A 17,563-nucleotide genomic window follows, 5' to 3' on the forward strand; every position below is an offset into this window, starting at 1 on the left:
TGGCTGTGCCATGTGGCAGGCTGTACGGATTTCCACGATTCACGCTAGCAGCTTTTGGGAGCAGAAGGATTCGATCTTTTTTATTTGAAAGGACTTATTAGCCACTCCCTTCCTTTGTACATCGCGCATCGGGCACGCTCCCGTCTTCATCCCTGTCTTATAGGGCATAAGCCATAAAGAACCCCAGATTACATATGGGTTCTTGCAGAGAATCTGAAGGAGATAACACCTCTCAGTGGGTAGGCAAAGAAAAGTTGAAATCCGACGCGTGAACCGAAGAAAAGAATGAAGATTTGGACAAATTCTTGGCAGAAAAGTTTGCTAGAGCGGAGTACAAACGTCAACTGCAGGTTGATACATGTGTGAAAAGATTGATCAAGTACTCCAGAGACCCAAGATTTGCGAAACACTTGAAGAATTACTCGATTGATGAGATTTACTCAAGATGGCGAGAGGCCATTGATTCCACTCTCAGGTCTGGAGGAAAGTTGAAAGGATAGACGAGTGCAAAAAAGCGGAACCTGTACTCGTAGAAAGGGCTGGATAGAATTCTTGAAAAGCACTAGAGGACCACCAGAACTTTGCAAAGCATGGGACAAAGTGTTAGACCAGGAAGCCCTTCTCTTCTTTGATGGAGAAGCCAAGGCCAACTTCATTTCAACCGAATTGGCGCCTGACTTGGAATTATGCCAGAGGAAATGGGGCCATCGGTCGAGGCTATTCTAGAGGCACCCAGACAGGATGTTGCCATTACACTTGTCATTGGCAAACTACGTTTGCATTGTCAGCGGTTAGGGCACGAGGACTTTTACATCATGCCTTTGGAAGGGTGTGATGTCCTACGGGGAATCCTTTGGTTCCCGAAGAACAGTGCTGTGATCAATTATAGGGCAAGGAAAGCGATCTCGAAGAATGAGAAGGGCAAAGAGATTGTACTGAAGGGCGAGTCAGTCTCACTGGTACCGGCTTCAACCGTTTCTAGATTAATGAAATCCAATCTTTTTGTTTACTCGATTTTCTTAAAAGAATTGAATGATGATCAAAGGTCAAATATGTTTGACCTCAAAAAGGAATGACAAGAATTTCCGCAAGCTTAGGCTCATTGGTTTCCATGAAGGCTTACCAGGAGAGTTCTCTCTTGCTCGTCCGAAAGATCATACGATTTGATTCTATATAGTACACCATTGAACCAGCCATCTTACCGACCTAGCCGAGCCCAAAATGAAGAAATAAAGAAGAGAACAGATTCCCCATTCGGAGAATCGATGATATACTCGACAGATGTCAAGGTTCTACTTGCCGAATTGATACGAAGAGCGGTTATCATCAAATCCGATAGACTTCAGGGTTCTACTTGCCAAATTGATATGAAGAGTGGTTATCATAGCCCTTGGAGACGTTTACAAGACATGAAAGTTGTAGGTGATGCCATTTGGCCTTACGAATGCTCCAACTACATTCAACCTCATGATGGATAGGATTTTTAGAGAGTACCAATCATTTGTGGGCACTTTCTTTTGACAACATCCTTGTCTTCTCCGAGAGTGAGGCATCGCACAGACATTATCTGTTACAAGTTTTCCAAACACTGCCGCAACATAAACTAGTTTAAATGCGAAAAAGAGCAAGTTTCTCTTGCGTGAGATATACTTTCTGGGACACATTGTCTCAACGGAAGGTGTAAAGATGTACCTGGCCAAAGTTGAGACCATTTGTGATTGACTTGATTTGAAGAACGTTCTTGAAGCTCAAAGCTTTTTGGGTTTCTGCTCCTATTATCGGTGGTGCATTTGAAAATTTGCAAAGATAGCTTTTCCTATGCATGTGTTGATTCATAAAGGGGTTCTTTTTACTTGGGGACAATCAGAGTGTCACAAGATGGTCACCACGTGCCAATAGAAAAGAACAGACTGAATAGACTTTTAGCACTTCAATAATAACTGAACTGAAAGAGAGAGAGAGAGAGAGAGAGAGAGAGAGAGAGAGAGAGAGAGAGAGAGAGAGAGAGAGAGAGAGAGAGAGAGAGAGAGAGAGAGAGAGAGCACACGCGACACGGAGTGGCGGAATTCCACCCCAGAGAGTATTGGCCCCAAACCTTGGCGCCCCTTTCGGTATTTCTTTATATTGCGTCAACACTGTACAAGCTGGTACTCCACTCTCTGCACCAGAAGAGTGCCAGAGAATGAGCCCTAGCCTCATATTTAAAGGCCCTTAGCCATTAAAAACAGTTACAGTGCAACTGGCCCACAAGTTGGTGTTGAAAATCAACCAGTGCAAATTACGAAAATTCGTACAGGTTGCCACGTTAGTAGTCAACGCAAAATCCGGGCTGTTCGTACAGTTGCCAAGTCATCAGTTTCTTGCGCAAGTCTTTGTGTGTGTGTGGGGGTCCTGCTTTATATTATTCTCTTGTGTCACTTGGGCCCCATCAAACTGGGTCCCATAAGTTGGTAGGAACTTCTTCTTCGTTTGCTTTTTAGGGTTTAGGCCCCTCGGCCGGGATCTGCAAGTTGGCTTAGGTCCTCGGTGGATTGACACGTCAGCAGTTTGTGACACAGAGATTATAACCTTTCAGACTCTCAAGGAAAAGTTGACAACCGGACTAGTATTAGCTTTACCAGACTTGCAAAAGCCCTTTGACTCCTACTGTGCTGCATGCGGTCGCAGTTTGGGAGCAGTCTTGATGCAAGAAGACTGTCACAAATTGGTGATGTGGCATGACCACCTGGATAGTTGATGTGGCAGCCCAAAAATTGCGCTGACTTCTTTTGGCAGTTTATTGCTTTTGGGACAGTTTTGCTTTTGAGTTTAACTACTTTTGGGCCTCTGCTTTTGGCATCCCTTGTAAGAATAAAGGGAACCCAAGGCCCTCACTCTCCAGAGCATCTGGACGTTGAGTCTGAGAGTAGAGGACTCCTCCGGGTGTTGTACATTGCTCAAGCATTAATATAATAAAGAAATACCGAAAGGGGCGCCAGGTTTTGGGGACCTCTGGGCATCGAACTACGTCGGGCCGTGTCGACCAAATTGAACTGCGATTTTAAAGTTGTGATTCTCATGTGTCGTGCCCGATACCCGACTTGGGGCGCCCAAGCCTGTGATAGTGGTATCAGAGCATCATGCGTGTGCTTTTCTCAAAGCATACTGGCCCTATCAAAGAACAGACAGGGCACTTCGGCACTTTGGAAGTTGTTATTAAAGAATCTTCGTGTCCCGACCCCGGACTTATTAGCCACTCCCACCCTTCATCCGCATCAGGCGCGCTCCCGTCTTCATGGATTTGTCTTACAAGGCATAAGCCAAAAAGAATCCCAGATTACGCATGGGTTCTCGTGGAGAATCTGACAAGATAACACCGAAATCGATCGTGGGAATTGAAGAAAAGAATGAAGATTTGGGCAATTTTTTGGCAGAGGAGTTTGCGAGAGGGAAGTACAAGCGTCTACAGGTTGACACATGTGTGAAAAGATTAATCAAGTACCCTTGAAACCCGAGATTTGGGAAACATCTAAAAATTACCTGATTGATGAGATTCATTCAAGATGGCGTGAGGCCACTGATTCAGCTGAAAGGACAAACGAGTGCAAAAAAGCGTTTACTCGCAGAAAGAGCTGGAATAGATTTGTTGACTAGAAGATGAACGAGACATTGGAAAGGACACTGAAAGGGATATTGATGTACTGACAATCTGGTTGTTTGTGACAGATAACCGGAAATAGGAGCGAGGAACTCGCACCTGTATGGATTGGGAAGCATGGAGCTGGACATCCACTCTTTTGCAACGAGGTGAGCCATCTCCTTATCTGTTTTGCAGGTGAAATCGAGGATGAGATGGTGAGATCGGAAGCTTAAGAATGGATCCGTCGATTCAAGATAATGCATGTGAATGATTCTAGTGCATCAAGATTTCCATATGAATGAGATGACTGGATATTGTGATGAGCGCATCAAGAGTTCCTACGGACATGATCGTAATAAAGATTAGTTAATTCGACATGAGTGAGGTCTGGGATGGATCTAGATGCGAATACTAATTACGTTGCTGACAGTCATGGTCTGAGACTTGGAATGACTATTTTTGTGATTGATTTGATCTATCATGTTATGTCATGTGATGTGACGTGACTGTCGTCTTTGTACAAGTGCTGGATTTGTGTCGTCTAGTGCGTCAGTACTTAGAATCAGTGTCTTCTGAACAGGTTTATGGCTTATGTCTGATTTTGCAAGTGTAATCGAGGGCAATTACAATTCTTTCAAGAGGGGGGTATGTCACAAATTGATGACGTGGCAGCCCGAAAATTGCGTTGATTGCTTTTGGCAATTTTTGGTAGTTTATTGCTTTTGGGACAGTTCTGCTTTTGAGTTTAACTGCTTCTGGGGCTCTGCTTTTGGCATCTCTTGTAAGAACAAAAGGAACCCAAGGGCCTCACTCTTCAGAGCCATGGACGCAGAGTATAAGAGCAGAGGGACCCCTCCAGGTGTTGTACTTTGCTCAAGCATCAATATAATAAAGAAATACTGAAAGGGGCGCCAGGTTTTGGGACCAATACTTATAGGCACGGAACTACGCCGGGCCCTGTCGACCAAATTGAACTGTGATTTTAAAGTTGTGAAGTATTTTAAGTGATTCTTTCGTGTGTCGTGCCTGATTCCCGACTTGGGGTGCCCAAGCCTGTGACAAAGACCATGTCATAGCTTACGAGAGCAGGATCTTTTCACGTCCTGACCGGGTTGCACAAATTTATGAGAGGGAGCTTTGGGTAGTTATCCATGCTCTTACTTAGTGGCGACATTTTCTACTCGGAGCTGACTTCACCGTCTTCACAGACCATTAGAGTTTACGCTACTTCTTGTCGAAGAAGCAGTGTTCGGAAAGCAGATGAGGTGGGCTAACATCCTGTCACAGTTTCATTTCCAAATAGTCCATGTTTAGGGACAGAACAATTTAGTGGTAGATGGGTTGTCTAGAAAGCCCTTTTGATTCTGGCTATTTCCGCAATAGATCATCGAAGCTTTGAGGATATGGTAGATCAGTTTGCCACGGATCTTGATTTTGCAGATATCTTTCATTGGATAGAGAGTGGAGAGACAATTGCAGGCTATTCCATATGGGACTGCTATTGATGCGGAAAACAATGTTGTGTTACATAGCCTTTGAGAGAAAAGGTTTTGACAGTGTCACAAAATGATGACGTGGCGCTATCTATACGGACTGCCCGTGGCTTGTGTTGACAAGCCGGCGTTACGAACGTTGACGTGTGTGGCAGACTGTACGGAATCCCAAATTCTGCACTGGTTGATGACGTGGCAGCCTGTACGGCCCCCCTCAAAAAGCGCTGACAATATGTACAGAATTGCGCAAATTGCGTCGATGCTTTTTGGGCCAGATTTTGGGACGAGTAGCTTTTGGAATTGTTTGCTTTTAAGTTATAAGCTTTTGGGGCTTTGCTTTAGGCATCCCTTTTAAGAATAAAAGGACCCTTAGGGGCCTCACTCTTCAGAGCGTTTGGACGTAGAGTCTGAGAGCAGAGGACCCTTTGGGAGTTGTACGTGCTCAAGCATTAATATAAATGAAATACCGAAAGTGTAGGGTGGAGCGGATGTGAATGTTGAACTTTGCTCAAGATGAGTGCTCCGAACTGTGTTCAAGGTTCCTTTTACTAACGGAAGGGAGAGCCTTCCGGTCCTTTAGTGAGAGAGTGCAAGTGATCACAAACAAAGTGGTAAACATTGTGAATGAAGGTGTTGAGATTGAGAGATAGAGAGATAGAGAGAGATGAGAATACGACACCAAAATGTTGTCAAACCCTCCTCCGAAGGCCCCACTCTCTATGGCGAGAGCGCTCTACTATTGATTGCACAAATCACTACAATGCTTTGGACTTGCCGACGATGTCGACGATGATGAGGACGACGATGAGACATGCTGAAATCTGAAAACGCTAATGGCTGAAATCTGCAAATCTTTATCTGCTGAATTCTGACTCTTTACGTCGGTGACGACGATGCAACGACGACGCGCTGAAAACGCAGATGCTGAAATCTGTGTTTTTTGGGCTGAATCTGCAAACTTCGGTGGATCTGACCGTGCGGTGAGAGGATCTGCTGTGGGAAGGTGAGATCTGCGAGATTCATCAGGCAACTTCTCAGCAAGACTCCCTCCCGCGACACCTCTAGCATTTTCACTCACTAGAAGGCCTATCGTTTTTGCATCAGATCAGCCAGCATTTTTGCACTTGCAGATTATCGGCGACAATAGACAACAGATCAGCCCTAGCGTTAGCAGATTCCCCAAAAGACAGCAGACTCCCAGCGTCAGGCAGATTCCACAGCAGATAGTAGTTTCAGCCCTAGTGTTTTGCCGTCAACCTGTGACCATCAGTGTTTTTGCAGATCTTCGCGACAAGACCTCAGTTAGCATCAGCCTTTTCAGTTTTCAGCAGTCAGTACCCGTAGTAGAATCCCCGAACCTCGCAGATCTCACCTTCCCGCAGCAGATCCTCGCCACCCAGTCAGATCCAGCAAAGTTTGCAGTTTCAGTCCTTCAGCTCGTCGTCGGCACATCTTCGCCATCGACATCGTCACCGACATAGAGTCAGAATTTAGCAGATAAAAATTTGTAGATTTCAGCCATTAGCATTTTCAAATTTCAGGCCGTCTCATCGTCGTCAACATCGTCGGCAAGTCCAAGCATTGTAGAGATTTGTGTAATCGATAGTAGACCGCTCTCGCCGTAGAGAGTGGGGCCTTCGGAGGAGGGTTTTGACAACATTGTGGTGTCGTATTCTTCTCTCTCTATCTCTCAGTCGCATGCACCTTCATTCACAGTGTTTATGCACTTTGTTTGTGTCCATTGCACTCTCTTACTAAAGGAACGGAAGGCTCTCCCTTCCGTAAGTAAAAGGAACCCTTGAGCACAGTTTGGAGCACTCATCTTGAGCAAAGTTCAACATTCACTGCCATTGCACTTTACATTGGTATCAGAGCTTTGGCAGTGTTCTGTATCACTCAAGGAAAGAACCACAAGAACCACATAATTTTTTTTTGCTTGTTGCGGTCACACATAACCAAAGACCTCTTGGGCGTGCCGATTCCTAATCGTATTTTTGAAGAGTGACAGGAAACCCAAGAAAGAAGGGCTTGTCCAGTCTCCCCTTGTGCCTTTTTTCACTCATTGAGAGCGGACCATGCACTTAGCGGCCGGCCAATCGACGTGTGGTGGGAAAAAGCAGCCTTGGTGTGAGCGCAAGGCCGCCAAGGGGTGCGTCCGCGGAAAAGAGCAAAACTCGGGTGAAGAGAAGATCCTTCTCTAACACAGATTGCAAGCGAAAGAAGAACCTCAAGAACCTCAAGAACTCAAGATTCCCAAGAACCCAAGAACTCAAGATCCAGAAGAACCCAAGTTCCTCGTGAACTTAAGAACCAAAGATCACAGTGTATGGTCATCACCCGAAGCGGAATGGATACTTCGCATGGAGGTGGTGAGCATGGGAGTGGCGAAGAAGAGTTTTCCTCACCATGGAGGTTTTCCTGATCCTCCCCCTTCGCCATCTACGCCAGAGATTGCACCAAATCCTATGGAGGCTTTGGTGAAATCGATGATGGACATGATGGCACAACAAGAAGCGACTCGCATTGCCTTGGAACGCGAGCGTGATGCACGAAAAGAAAGAAAAGCACAAAGAAAGGAGGTAGCCAAAGAAAGCCGAGCGGCCTTGGAGGCTGATCGTGAGGTTCAAAGAGACCTACGTACGTTAGAATTGGTTCGATAGGTTCTCGCCTCGAAGTCTGTGCCAGTCAAAGATGTTGGTAGTTTAAGTGGCGCAAGCCGAGATTCGGACTCCAACAACCTAGTCACAAAGAAGATCCAGTTCAGTAAGTATGATGGTAAGATGGATGCTACTTTCATTCTTGGTTACATCAATTTAATGCTTATTTTCCGACAACTAAGAAGACATGAAATAACAAGGTTTTGACGGCAGCTATATACCTTGCCGGTAATGCCATCAATTGGTACCACGCATGGCAAAAGGCACAATTAGCCGCGCACCTAGAGGAAGCCGGCGAATTCATGCCCCTTTCCTTCAATTGGGCCGATTTCCAAGACAAGCTTAAGGCACGGTTTATGCCACCTCAGTATCTCGCACGATTGAAGGACGATTGGCGCGGTCTCAAGCAAAATGGTATGCCAGTTATGTCTTTCTCTAATCGTGTTTTGCAACTCGGCACTCAATTACACAAATCGGATGCGGAGCGCAAGGAGGCATTTCTTTATGGATTGGACGAGTATATCAAGTATGATGTCCAGGTGCTTGATCCAATCGATCTCAACAAGGCGGTAGCGGTTGCTCTCGCATAGGAGATGAAGCACAACAAGGTAAAGCCTAAGGAAAACAAGACTTCCACAAGTACCTCTCAGACTTCTCAGAACCCTCAGAACGGTAAGAACGGTAACTCCTCTAACCAATCTTCCAATAGTCTCTCAGAAAAGAGAACCTAAGGGTAAAGCTAACACAATTGCTAAACCTAAGCTCACTCCTGATGAAAAGGTAGCACAAGGAATTTTAGGAGGATACATCATGTCGGAAGAGCAAAGCACTTATTCTAAGGAAGGTCGTTGTTTTCATTGTCACATTAAGGGTCACATAAAAAGAACATGTCCTAAGCTTGACTCTTACGAATAATGAGAATCCACAAAACCCACTTTCTCTGTCAATGCAATAAATGAGAACACGAGTGTGCCCCAAGTTGCTCATGACCCTCCCATTGACGAGTCTCTCATTAAATGTTATGGTTATATGACGGGGCAACGTTTTGTCATATTGTTTGACCCAGGTAGTATGCATGATGTGATTAGTCCCTCTCTTGTTGAGAGAGTCCGCCTAGAGGTTAGTCAGAAACCTCCTCTTGAGGTCTCTGGCATCGCTCCCGGTACGGACTCTCATCACGAAAGAGTGCCTTGATGTGTTGTTTACAGTTCAGCAAGCTGCTTTTCGTAGAAATTTTTTTGTCTCTCCCCTCTCAGGATGTGATATGATTTTGGGCATTCGATGGTTTCGTGAGCATAACCCTCTCATTGATTGGGCGGAAAATACGTTCAGTTTCAATGCCAAAAGTGACTCTCCCATTGTCATTCGTGGAGAGCAAGTTGTTCATTCTCCATTGCTCATTTCTGATGTGCAGGCGAAGATTGAAAGGATTCAGGAGAAGGACTCTCTCAGTCTCTTCTTCTTCAAAGCATGATACACAGGATTTGCATGATAATAAGCATGATGATTTGAATGATAATGATGAATTGCATGATAATGATTTGGATGATAATGACAAGGATTTGCATGATCAAGATGTGATTATTCACGAGCATGATGATTTACAGGAAGAAACTGTGATTGTTCACAAGGATGATGTGTTAGTTGATACTTTCTCTAGTGGAGCTAACCTCATTGCAGATTCGATCTATCACGAAGAACCGAACTTGGCTCTCGCGCCTAGGTCCACAGAACCCCCACAGGAAGTATTCTTTGTTCGAGTGACTATTCAACACGCATTGTACGAGTGCTTCATTCGTGATCGTTTCTTGTATTTTAGTCAACATCTTTATGTGATCCCTTTTCCTAGGCATGACATATTGTACGTTGAGCACGTTTCACTCATGAATGAGCACGGATGTATGCGGATTATTTATGAAAAGCTAAAAAGTATGCATTCAAGGAAGTCACATTCCATGTCTCTTCCTTGGCACGACACAATTGTAGAAAGAACACAAGAAAGTAGAGCACCAAGCATGGGCATTTCCGTTGTGAATTGCCACAATTGATTGATTTAGATCAGAAGAGAAAGATTCGATCTCATTGTTTGCGTAAGTGTGGTGAACGGTTTGGCACTCCGTCCCTTTGTTCATCTACATTGCATGCACACTCTTTAGCAAAGACAAGAGTTTTTCCAGTCACTTTACATGGAATAGGTATGTTCATGTTTTTGTGTTAGAAGCGTTTTTCATGAATTTTCATCCTCGGAGATTCTTGAAGAAGATGGATCTACGTCCATAGACAAAGTTGAAGCATCGAAGGAGCTATAGATGATTTTGTGTCGCTTTCGGCGCGGCCCAAAGAAGCAAGCGTTGACTTTTATGAAGTTCAAGTATCGCACAACCCACACATCAGAGTGGACCGGGGAAGAGTCCACAAGATTCCAGACCCTGTTGGTGATCTCCCTCGACGCCATACAATTCGGTACCAGTACCTCACTTTGAAAAGGAGGGGATGTCACGTGACACATCCAACCCTATGTGTCCGTGGACAAGCTACAACATGACCAGGGTTTAGTTCAGTCAAGTCAGTCTAGAATAGGCAGTGATCTGGCACTTTTGTGAGTCTGCTCGCAGACCGTGCATGTCTAGACACTTAGATTAGATGCATATCATCTTGTTGCACAGCGCATGATCATCAGCATTACCATCAGAATCCATCAGATTCCATCAGGATCATTTTTCAGTGCATTAAACCTATTTTTCCTATTTTTGACATTTTTTACTTATTTATTAAGTGACTTTTGTTGGGAACTAGGTAGGACAAATTTACTAAGTTTGTATATATAAAAACCTAGCGCTTTCTGCCAGAAGAGGCTGCAGGAACCCGATGCTCATGAGGCAACTTCTCAGCAAGACTCCCTCCCGTGGCAACTCTAGCGTTTTCACTCACTCAAAGGCCTAGCCTTTTTGCATCAAATCAGCCAGCGTTTTTGCACTTGCAGATTCTCGGCGACAGTAGACAGCAGATCAGCCCTAGTGTTAGCAAATTCCCTAGAAGACAGCAGACTCCCAGCGTTAGCAGATTACACAGTAGATAGCAGTTCCAGCCCTAGCGTTTTTGCATCAATCTGAGACCATCATCGTTTTTGCAGATCTTTGCGACAAGACCTCAGTTAGCATCAATGTTTTCAGTTTTCAGCAGTCAGTACCTGCAGTAGAACCCCTGAACCTCACAGATCTCACCTTCCTGCAACAGATCCTCGCCGCATGGTGAGATCCAGCGAAGTTCGCAGTTTCAACCGGGAAAACACAGATTTCAGCATCTGCGTTTTCAGCGTGTCGTCGTCACATCGTCGCCATCGACATCGTCACCAACATAGATTCAGAATTCAACAGATAAAGATTTGTAGATTTCAGCCATTAGCATTTTCAGATTTCAGCCCGTCTCGTCGTCGTCCTCATCGTCGTTGATGTCATCGGCAAGTCCAAGCATTGTAGAGATTTGTGCAATCAATAGTAGACCGCTCTTGCCATAGAGAGTGGGGCCTTCGGAGGAAGGTTTTGACAGCATTCTGGTGTCGTATTCTTCTCTCTCTATCTCTCAATCTCATGCACCTTCCTCATTCACAGTGTTTATCCACTTTGTTTGTGTCCATTGCACTCTCTCACTAAAGGAATGGAAGGCTCTCCCTTCCGTAAGTAAAAGGAACCCTTAAGCACAGTTCGGAGCACTCACTCATCTTGAGCAAAGTTCAACATTCACTTCTGCTGCACCTTACAGGTAAACTGCTAGAATTTGATGACGCCAGGCTTCTCCTGCTGTCTGCAAAACGTTGGCTGATCTTGATGAAAAACGCTAGGCTCCTTCTATGGTCTGGGGGGTCTTGCTGAGAGGGTGCGTCGTCGAACACGCGGTTCCTCCTGCCTCTTCTGCCCAAAAGTGCTAGCGCCAGGGTTTCTTATATACTTACTTGCAAAGTTTGCCCTACCTAGTTCCCAACAAAAGTCACTTAAAAATAATAAGTGAAAATTGGCTAAAATATGGAAAATTGGTCTATGCACTGTAAAAATGCTCCTGATGGGTTGTGACTGTAATCTGATGATCATGCTGTGTGCAACCAGAGGATATACATCTACTCTAAGTGTCTGGACATGCACGGTCTGCGAACATAAGGATGGTGACTAAAATACAGGAAAGCATCACGAATGAGACACTCGAACAATGCGTGTTGACTAATCATTCGAACACAGAATACTTCCTGTGGGGGTTCTTTGGACTCGACTTGAGAGCCAAGATCGGTTCTTCGTGATCGATCGAATCTGCAATGAGGTTAGCTTCTTTAGACAAAGTATCGACTAAACCATCATCCTTGTGAACTAAACCATCATCCTTGTGAACAATCACATCATTATCCTGCAATTCATCATGCTCGTGAATAATCACATCTTGATCATGCAAATCAGCATGCTCGTAAATAATCACATCTTGATCATGTAAATCATCATGCTTATCATTATCGTGCAAAATCATGTATGTCGTGCTTTGGAGAAGAAAAGACTGAGAGAGTCTTGTCTCTCCTTCTGATTCTTGTCAATCTACACCTGCACACTAGAAAAGAGTCGGAACAACTCTTGCATGTGTTGGGCTCTCTGTTCAGCCGCCAAGCGCGCTTGCTCACACTCACGCTCAAAGGCTAACTGGCTTTCTTGGTGCTCGCGAGCCAATTCTGCTTTTCTTTCTTGGTGCTCGCGATCCATTTCTGCTTTTCTTTCTTCACGTTCTAACTTCCTGTCCATCATTATCTTGTCGAAAGCCTCCATAGGAGTTAGTGCAATCCTTGGCGTAGATGGGGAAGAGGGAGGGTCGGAAAAACCTCCTGGTGGGAAAAAATCTTCTTCACCTCCTTCATGCTCATCACCTTCATACAAAGTATCCATTCGGCTTCGGGTGATGATATCAATACACTGAAGTCTTGGGTTCTTAAAGTTCACGAGGAACTTGGGTTCTTGTGGGTCTTGGGTTCTTCGGTTCTTGAGTCTTGAGGTTCTTGAGGTTTCTTTTATCGCTTGCAATCTGTGTTAGAGAAGGATCTTCTCTTACCCTAGCTCTACTCTTTTCCGCGGCCGCTAAGTGCTCGGTCCGCTCTCAATGAGTGAAAAGAGAAACAAGGGGAGGCTGGACAAGCCCTTTTTTCTTGGGTTTCCTGTCACTCTTTAAAAACACGATTATGAATCGACACGCCCAAGACGACTTGGGTTACGTGCGACCGCAACAAGCAAAAAAACATTCTTGTGGTTCTTTCCTTGAGTGATACAAACACTGCTAAAGCTCTGATACCAATGTAGGGTGCAACGGATGTGAATGTTGAACTTTGCTAAAGATGAGTGCTCCGGACCGTGCTCAAGGTTCCTTTTACTTATGGAAGGGAGAGCCTTCCGTTCCTTTAGTGTGAGAGTGCAAGTGATCACAAACAAAGTGGTAAACACTGTGAATGAAGGTGCTGAGACTGAGAGATAGAGAGAGAAGAGAATACGACACCAAAGTGTTGTCAAACCCTCCTCCGAAGGCCCCCACTCTCTATGGTGAGAGCGGTCTACTATTGATTGTACAAATCTCTACAATGCTTTGGACTTGCCGACGATGTCGACGACGATGAGGACGATGATGAGATGGGCTGAAATCTGAAAACGCTAATGGCTGAAATCTGCAAATCTTTATCTACTGGATTCTAACTCTATGTCGGTGACGACGGCAATGATGATGATGCAACGACGACGGGCTGAATCTGCAAACTTCGGTGGATCTGACCGTGCGGGGAGGATCTGGACTTCTAGTGCAATGTCTTGATGCTGAAAACTGAAAATGCTGATGCTAATCTAGGTTCTATCGTCGAGGAACTGCAAAACACTGGGCTGCTGTGCTGCTCCAAAAACGCTAGGGCTGAATTGGGGTCTACTGCAGAAACGCTAGGTAAACTGCTAGAATTTGCTAATGCCAACCAGGCTTCTCCTGTCATCTGCAAAACGCTAGGCTTCTTCTTTTGTCTGCTGGTTGAAAACGCTATGTCTCTTGTCGGGGGGTCATGCTGAGAAGGTGCACTGTTGAACACGCAGTTCCTGCTGCCTCTTCTGCCCAAAAGTGCTAGCGCTAGGGTTTCTTATATACTTACTTGCAAAGTTTGCCCTACCTAGTTCCCAACAAAAGTCACTTAAAAATAATAAGTGAAAATTGGCTAAAATAGGAAAAATAGGTCTATGCATTGTAAAAATGCTCCTGATGGATTCTGATTGTAATCTGATGATCATGCTGTGTGCAACCAGAGGATATGCATCTATAAGTGTCTGGACATGCACGGTCTGCAAACAGACTCACAAAAGTGCCAGAACACTACTTAAGCTAACTGAACTGAATTGAACCCTTGTCATGAAGTAGCTTGTCCACATACACATAGGGTTAGGGCACGTGACAGAAAGGGGTGCTAGTTTTTGAGGCCAATCTCTCTGGGCACGAAACTATGCCGGACCATGTCGACCAAATCGAATTGTGATTTTAAAGTTGTGAAGTATTTTAAGGGATTCTTTCATGTGTCGTGCTGGATTCTCGACTTGGGGTGCGGATCACGAGTATGGGCCCCCTCGTCCTACGAGATATCAATTGATGGAGATGCAACGTCAACAAGAAGTTGATGATTGTGCAAAGTGGATGCTCCAATTTGCAAACGATCGTCAGTATGCTAAGTTTTTGACTCGGCACCCGATTGATGAAGTGGACACCCATTGTCAGAAAGCCATTGATTCCTCGATAAAAGTCGGCCCTCAAGAAACCTCCTTCCCCACGGATGTTTACTGGAGATGAACTGGAGGACGTGGTTGAAAGACGAGTCAACAATTTATAGAGCCAATCAGTATGATTTTCTCGACGACAAGGGCAAAAAGGCCAAGGAATTCAAAGGAGGAGGACAAACGGTAAAGTTTGAGTACTTTTCAGGGTTTCGAGATGCTCCCAAGGCTTTAGCCTTTATCCAATAGTTTGACATAGCATTTTTTGGAGGCCGCTATACGGAGCACTCCAAGATCAGATAGGCAACATTCTCTTTGAAAGGCAATGCACGGACATGGTGGTCCACTCTCTTGTTAAGAAAAGAAGCACCGACAAAGTGGCTGAAATTTAAGAAACCCTTTATTTCTTCACTCAAGAATACGAACGAGACGTGATTACTAACTGGAATCATATTCAGATGGTAAAGGCCGAATCTTTGGATAATTATTGTAAAAGATTTTCTACCGGCTTCATCCTTTAAGAAGATCGGTTTTAAGGAGCAGATTGAGCGGTTTTGTTGTGGACTTCATAAAGAAATTTGAGACTATTGTTTTGAAAAGAAGTCCGAGTCCATACAATAGTTGATGGGACATGCGAAGTGGGGATTTGATATACATTTGGGTAACTTGACTTACCCACGAGATGAAGCTTCAACAAGTCAGAGCAGAAACAGACGACAGAGAGATACACGATCTCAAGTGACAGAAGAATAGAGAGATGAATATTTCAAAGCAAGAAAATGTTTTGAATGTGAAGAACAAGGACATATCTCTGCACAGTGCCCCAAGAAGGCACAAGAATGAAAATGGTTGACAAATTTAAAATTAGAACGAGGCGAGGAAAATTATGGATGAACTAGCATTATTTTGCTTTATGAATTTATGAATGAAATAGGACTTTTTGGAAGCTGATTTTCATTTAAGTATGAACCTAACGTTTTTATGGAAGATTCTGCTATTTGTGAGTAGATAACAGGATTAAGAATGAGATGATGATCTTCGAGCAGTGACAACTCCCGAATGGACCTAATATCGAATCATGAATTTTGAATCACGACTGATTCAATGGAACTGTCGTGAAAGCATCAAGAGTTCCTGCGGGATGAGATGGCCACACAGCTAGAACTGAATGATTGGATCACTCTGTTCAGTATGAACTTAGTGATGGATTGGGATCCCCGGAAATGATTACTCGCACACGACAGTGCTTTAAGAATGAGATGATGATCGTGGAGCCGTGACAGCTCTCGAATAAACCTGATATCAAATCATGAATTTTGAATCGCGACCGATTCAATGGAACTGTCGTGAGCACATCAAGAATTCCTGTGGGATGCAATGGCCACACAGCTAGAAAACTGAATGATTGGACCACTTTGTTCAGTATGAACTTAGTGATGGATTGGGATCCCCAGAAATGATTACTCGTACACGACAGTGCTCGAGTATATATGGAATGATCACTCGCACATGACAGTGCTTGAGTGCAGAAATCTACGGACATGGTCGCAATATGGGATTAGTCAATCCAACATCAATGTGATTTGGGATAGATCTAGATGCTATTGCTAAATATGTTGCCAGGAATCATGGTCCTAGATCAAAACGAAATCCACGGAAGTGATCACGATATGGGATTAGGTAAATCGACATTAATGAGATGTAGTGTGGATCTAGATGCGAGACCATTCCCTGTAACGGTTAGATTCTTCATCTCTAGATGCTTCGCACCCTACCTTCAAGCTTCACACACATCACGTGCACTGGCCCTTGGTTGTGGGTTGGCCACCCGTACACCTGCTAGACATGGATCTTCAGGCACATTTAGGTTTTGCTTAGCACTTTGCCCGGCCGTATCTATTCTGGTCCTTTTCCACTTTTTCCTCATTTATGGGTATTTTTTATGCATGGTCGTTGGGGTTTTTGGTATGCCCTACCTACTCCTTATTCTCCTATATATAGGAGGGGGGGATGCACTCTCTCTGTCACGATTGTGACTATGTTAACAACATTACATCTACTCCTAGTTGCAGATATGCGAAGTGTCATGCCAAGGAGGACCCCTGCGCTTGGATGGTCACACCCCTTCGCCCAAGAGATGTGCCTCTTCGCCAAAAGCCACACTCCTTCGACGACTGGTCACACCCCTTCGCTCTACGGTTGCGACTCTTCGTCCAATGGTTGCAGCTCTTCGTCGAAAGGATGTGTCTTTACGTCTAAAGTCGCGTCTCTTCATCATGAGACGTGTCTTTTCATTTATGTCTCTTCGTCTCCTATATAAGAAGCCCTTGTATTACACATTTAATGAATCAAACACAGAGTCTTCTGAGTCTTGTTTCTGAGTTCAATTCAAGTTTCTTAAGTCTTAATCGTGAGTTTAAGTACTTAGTTAAGGATTAGTACCTAGAATCCTTACACTCCCATTCATCTTGCCATCTTGTACACAACAGTTTATACCATCTGGAGTTATTGGGGTTTGCCAGTCTTTTCCATCTATCTCTTGTGTGTCTATCGCCATTCTCTCTCTCTCTCTCTCTCTCTCTCTCTCTCTCTCTCTCTCTCTCTCTGTGCTCACTCTGACAGTAGCTATGTTGAGAAGGCACGCTTGAGGAAACGAAAGGGAAAGGAGCGGCTTTTTCCAAAGCTAAGCATGTTATATTATGGCCCTTTCCAGATTCAAGAGAAGATAAATGATGTATCGTTCAGATTGAAGCTGCCTGATATTTGGAAGATTCACAATGCTTTTCATGTGAGTCCTTGAAACCTTTGAAGGGTGAGGTGCCAGTCGACAGGGAGCCTAAGGAGCAACCTAAAGTGGAGAGAGCAAGGAGATTCTCGTTCTAGAAGAAATACTGGCTCACCAGGAAAGGAAAGAGAAAGGTAAAGTGTACGGCGGTTCTTAGTCAAGAACTAGCCAGCATTGGATGCGATGTGGATGGAGGAGGACCTAGCAGATACTCCTCAAATATTGGAACTTTACCTTGAGGCTTTTGG

General features: G+C 44.5%; 1 protein-coding gene across 1 annotated transcript in view; it reads left to right on the forward strand.

Annotated features, from left to right (window-relative positions):
• The window catches only part of LOC147465128 (uncharacterized), a 40,751-nt gene that overhangs the window by 13,793 nt on the left and 9,395 nt on the right, over positions 1-17,563 (forward strand). The window lies entirely within an intron of this gene.

The sequence above is a fragment of the Adiantum capillus-veneris genome, chromosome 1 (genome assembly GCF_014529385.1).
Source record: "Adiantum capillus-veneris isolate H3 chromosome 1, ASM1452938v2, whole genome shotgun sequence".
In the NCBI taxonomy this organism is placed as follows: domain Eukaryota; kingdom Viridiplantae; phylum Streptophyta; class Polypodiopsida; order Polypodiales; family Pteridaceae; genus Adiantum; species Adiantum capillus-veneris.